We start from the raw sequence: 5,909 nt of genomic DNA, 5'->3' as shown, positions 1-5,909 counted from the left end.
GCCAAGATTCAGGTCAATATGTCCTTATTAGAAACATCATAATAAGTGTTTTTTTAAAAGCATAAAAAATAAATATTTTCAAGAAAATATTTGTTGATTTTTCATCTTGGCTTCCACTGAGATGTATGAATATATATATATATATATATATATAAAAAATAAGAAATATTCAAATTCCACTAAAATACCATTTGAGATTATCAAATCATTTACTAAATAATATTTTTCATTTCTGATTCTTTTAAGATATGCATGTTAATTATATTATTTATATTTTAACAATAAAAATAATATATTCCGTAAATTTTTTAATAATCATAAGAAATATATATATATATATATATAAATTTTAAAAAAAATCATAATATGTATTAGTAATTGACACACTATTCATTAAAATAGACATTATTTTGATTGATATTATTTAAGTGATCTTATTTTGTAAAATTTCATATTGAGAATTTAAATATATTCAACGTGTAATTTTATACTTTTCTTAGTATATAATGTGGGTTTTTAAATAATATTAATGAATTAAAATTTTATTTTTTTATTTTTTTGCTAAATATCTTATTTAATAATAATAATAATAATAATAATAATAATAATAACTTGTGTTTTGGTATTTGATTTTACTTCAGAAGCGTTCTTTTGGAAGAAATACATTTATTTTATGTAAAGTATAATTTATGTGTTAAATTTTTATTTCATGAATAAATAAATAAGAAATTCTATAATAATTTTATTAATAAACTTAGAAAAGCTTACTTGTTATCATGCTTCCATTCAAGGCTGCTGTTTTAAAGATATCAAATTTTTAGATTCAAACACCACATTAAATTGGAGGCAATTCGATTAATTTTTTGGAGTTTCTATATACAACAAAATATTTTTTTATTATCATAAATTTAATTCACCTTCTTGTCAAATCAATTGAAAAGTCTCAAAATTTAAAATTTCATTTCATCTAAACCACTAATTCAAAGTAATATTATTTATTATCCTTCAAAATTATGTTTAAGTTTTATTAGAATAACACTAGCAATAATCCGAGCTTTTGGGCACTAAAAAGCTTTAATTTTAATTTTCCATGTCAAAAATCAACAAATTTTGAAGAAACGTTGATATAAAAAGACTAACAAATAAGCAAATAAAAAATTGAATATCAATGAAACCATTTACATTTCTTTGGTGTAATTAGAGAAGGATATTCTTATTTAGTTCAACTATTAAAAGAGATATTATTTGGGAAAGTGCATTGTGAAAGGAAATGAGTTTTAAGTAATTTTGACATAATTTTTAGTTGTCTTACCAGACTACAATTATATTTTATTATAAATAACTAGCAAAACTTTATTCCAATGAATATATATATATATATATATATATATATATATATATTTTAATTTACCAAGTCAAAAATCAACAACATTTATAAAGATGTAAATCCCCCAGATGCAAAAAAAAAAAAAAAAAAAAAAAAAAAACTTAAAATTAAAAGATGAAAGCCTATCTTCTTATACCCTATCCTAACTCTAAATATGATTTCAGTAAAATTCTCTGTAAATCAACAGACAACACATTTTTAAAACGAACAAAAAAAATGATTTCTTTCTACTCTAGTACTCAATCAGCAATGCTGGGAGGCCAAGGCTGTTCAAGATTGCAACCACACAATGCAAACCTTTAACCTCATTGCAACCAGCCTTGCTATTTTCAAAACTTTTGAGAGGATTATGATTTACATAAATCAATAGATATTATATATACATTTAAACTCAATGCTTCCAGACTAAATTATCTTATGTTATTAGATTAATTTTAACTTTTAAATTTTTTACAAAAAAGATCTCAAATTATGTTTGAAATCATTGTGTTATCTTAAGCTGCTCAATACATCAGGATTCCATTATGTTGCTGTGCTACTACAGAACTCATGAAGCGTTGGCATTAAAATAAAATCACCAAAATTTTATTCCATATACTTAAGTTTTAAACATTCTCTACTCTATATATGCCATCTGAAAGTCAGTTATAAACTCATTTAATAATTATTGTAAGTGAAATAATATTTATATTTATATTTATATTATTCAAATTACATATAATTTAATATAAATTTTTCTTAATTGTGAGTTTAAATGTTTGGAATCTTTGCAAAGAATTTTTTTTCAAACCTTTAAGACATTTAGCACGTATGCTAAGTCACTTTTTATATTTCCATTTTATTTTATCCTTTATTGTGTATGAGTGTATATTGTTGTGTTTCAGTTATTTTTAATATGATTTTTTTTTTAATCTTTAAAAATTCAAGGTAAACATGAAATACAGATCAAATTTCTTATTTGATGAAATTTACAGATGTTACATTTCAAAATCTGTCAATTCGTTTTTTACGTAATGCAAACAATGTGCTCTGAATCTTTTGCTTCACAACTCATCAAATCACTTCACACACCCACACAAAAATCATATTTTGGATATATATATACGAAATTTGGCACGATGCTTATAAGAATTAGAACGAAATATTTTATGTTACAATGATAAAATTTTACCATAACCTATAATAGTTATATACTGCAAATTTCTGCTAAATAATGCTAAAATTTATGTCACTGTGTGTTTAATTGTGAATTAAAAATGTGGCAATATTTTGAAACAGGCTGAGAAAAGATTTCACATACTCTTCTCTCTTGTTTTATCAAAGTTTGAATCTTTAGCACATCTACTGTTGTTCCATAAGTGTATCTTTGATGTTTTGTGAATTCCATTGATGGGCATAATCAACACCAAATGCACTACCTTAATTCTTATGTTTCCTCTACTCCAGGTGAGAATGTTTGTCCTTTTGAGTGGGTTTAATCTGATGTAGAATCAATTTATTTTTTAAAAAATGACTTTAATATTTAGCACATACACTTTGATTTTTGTAAATTTTTGATTCCTGGATAAAATAATGCGATATTTAGTTTTCTAAACAAAAATTTGAAAATTTTACAGAATGTTTATCAATCACGCACATCTGAAAAATATGAAATATGAAAATACAACTGTTTTTATGCATGAAACAGTTTCAGATATCAATTGCTCCAGTTTTTGGTTTTTGGTTATTTGTTTAGTGATTTTGGCATCATAGACAAACATAATATTGATATACTATAGATGGAGTTATTTCTGTGAATAACACCAATTTTTTTTTAAAAAAAAAACCATACAACAGAACTTTTTGGGTTGTTGAATAATTTTTAGGTTGTGGAAATGCACAAACTGAACATGAATTTGATCAAACATGGGTAATAAATTATTAATATGATATTCTTACTTTGGATCAAGTGTTTGTGTGTGTGCACACAAACATGCAACATTTTTATTTAATCAAATACTTTTCATTATTTTGTTCATATGACTATAGTTTTGAATGCTTTAAGGGAAAAGTATTGTAATGACTTATGTGTACATTAATATAAAAATGGAGAACGTAATAAAATCTAAAAACTGACATCCACCTTTTGGAAGTCTACACAAGATGATGTGCTATGACCAAGCCAAGCTTACTTTTATTTTTCCTTTTATTTTCCTTCTCTTCCTTCAGTCTCCTTTTCTTTGCTTAGTTGTATATGTGCACATTTTTTTTTATTATTATTATTTTGACTTTCATTGATAATATTATTTTTCATTTATTTATTTTTCCTTTTTCTTCTCATGTGTAAATGTGTGTTATTTTTATATGTCTATTTTGGTCTCATCTCATGGACCAAACACAAAATTCATGGGCAAATGGTCTTTGAAGAGGTCACTCGGGGGTGGATCATGAAACCTTTGCCTTTAGAGATCATCAAACCCCATTGAAGAAAGGAAAGGGAAGGGGGGGGGGGGGGGGGGGGGGTGGGTTGGGCCCTTTTGCAAATGTGATACCTCCATTGCTATCATTGGCATTTTGTCCCAAGAGTGGGACAATATATTGACATTCCAAAGTGCCAGTGCTGAACCAGCTTTCTCCTGTCTCCCCACCGTCCAACAAGCCCCTCTCAGTCCAGCTTAGTTTTCCAATGATAAAAGGAATGAAATTTATAATGTCATGCTCCGATGACCTGTGTCCTGATCGATCCACGAGCCTTCCAATTGCAGTAATGTTTAAAGATTGAAGGCTGGGAACTCCATCGCCGCAGCAACTCATCCGACGCGGATTGCACCGCAAAATGGTATTTCGGGGGTAGTACTCAGGTGAGGTAGGTGAAGGCTCGTAGTGCCGGTCAGTGCCGCGTTCCAGGCCTTCTTCCACTGCATTGGCGGGCCCCGCTTCACAGTCTCGACATTCGGTGATCTGTTGCTTCTCAATCGTTGTTGGTAATAGAAAAATCCTGAAAAACAAAGCATATTCCCCTGTCGGAAAGCGTGCTACGGTACCCACTACGAATGAATGAATGGATGGATGGATAGGAGAATGAATGAATGAATGAATCACGTATTGGGAAGCAATAGAATCCCAGTGAAGGGGTTTTTAGGGCGGTCATAGGGCATTAATATTAATATTAAAATTATTATTGTTATGAATAAGTAGAGTGACGTGCAATTTTTTCTCAAGAAAACAGGAAGCAATATTTTAATGTATAGAATCCTATTTATTATATGAGATACTATTGTTCTCTTTTTCTGTTTAAACGTAAGGGATGTTCCTTATTGCTAAGCTTTTCGATAAGTAAAGGTTTAAATTCAGAAAGCCTGAGAACCTCAAAAACAAAATCAAACCAAACCAAACAAACAAACAACCAAGTTCCAACTATTAGTAACAATAATGTCTTTATGTTGTTTAATTGAGATAATTTCCCCTAAAGATAACTTGTGAAAGACTTAAGTTCTTTTAAAAGTCACTATTGGTGAAATTGATAAATTGATAATAGGTGCTTTTGTCATATTTTCATAAATTTTGGACAATTGGGTGCTATTAAAAGAAATAAAATATTATATTTGTAATTCTATCGACACAAAAATTTCTCATGTTTCTTAAATCTCTTATGATTTGTTGTTTTAAAGTATTGATTGCTCTAAAATAGTTTCACATAAGTCAATTTAATATGTAGAAATTTATTAGCAGAAATATTATTATAAATTTTATAAATTTAATCAAAATATAAGAATTTAGAATTCTACTTTATTATATTATACATGCAAGAATAAGTAGAATACTTTTAATAAGTAGAATTTGTGTTGTTTCAGTATTGTCTTTCCATAGGTTGATTTGTCCATTCTAAAGAAAATCCATACATTTAAAATTTAGTGATTTAATTAGACCAAAGATGATCCATAAGATGATAAGAATACAAATCTATTTAATTATAGATAATATTTCTATGTGAAACCAAGAAAAAATAAAAAAATAAAAAATAATATATATATAAGTGTGCAAAATCCAAGTGTTCACAAGGGCACCACCAAAGGTTGCATGGCTTCCACTTTGGCATGGGACACTTCCAAGTACAAAACCATGACCGTATCTCAAGAAGAGAAAAATTCAATGAAGGTTGTGGAGAATTCATTTTGGACTTTTGGTAATGCAAGGTTGTGCATCATGTAGTACCCTCCAAGGAAACAAAAATAAAACAATAACAATAACAATAACAAAACATAACACTGTGTGGCACAATGTCTTGCAATTGAAAATGAACACATGAAAACTGTTTCATATATACTTCATGGCCACCAAGGTTTTGGCCCCATGTCCTTTGCCTTTTGTCAGTCCTCCATCACTAAAAAATAAAAATAAACTAATCTAATAATTATAGATAAATAATACATAAATAATTTTAAATTAATAATAAAATAAAATAAAATAAAATCATTCCATTTGTTATTGACTTTCACTGTGGGTTTTATTTTAAACAATTACTTAAATTTACAACTATGAT

At 27.5% G+C, this 5,909-nt stretch overlaps 1 long non-coding RNA gene across 1 annotated transcript; it reads left to right on the top strand.

Annotated features, from left to right (window-relative positions):
- Positions 1–2,251: 2,251 nt before the first annotated feature.
- LOC149989225 (uncharacterized) lies at positions 2,252–3,404 on the top strand. The gene is made up of 2 exons (XR_016502826.1): positions 2,252–2,833; positions 3,004–3,404. It is a non-coding gene; the product is annotated as an uncharacterized LOC149989225 (long non-coding RNA).
- Positions 3,405–5,909: the final 2,505 nt, after the last annotated feature.

Source organism: Physcomitrium patens, chromosome 5 (genome assembly GCF_059467195.1).
Source record: "Physcomitrium patens ecotype Gransden chromosome 5, ASM5946719v1, whole genome shotgun sequence".
NCBI lineage: Eukaryota > Viridiplantae > Streptophyta > Bryopsida > Funariales > Funariaceae > Physcomitrium > Physcomitrium patens.
Note: the sequence above shows the minus strand (reverse complement) of the source record. Positions and strands in the feature narration are given on the sequence as shown.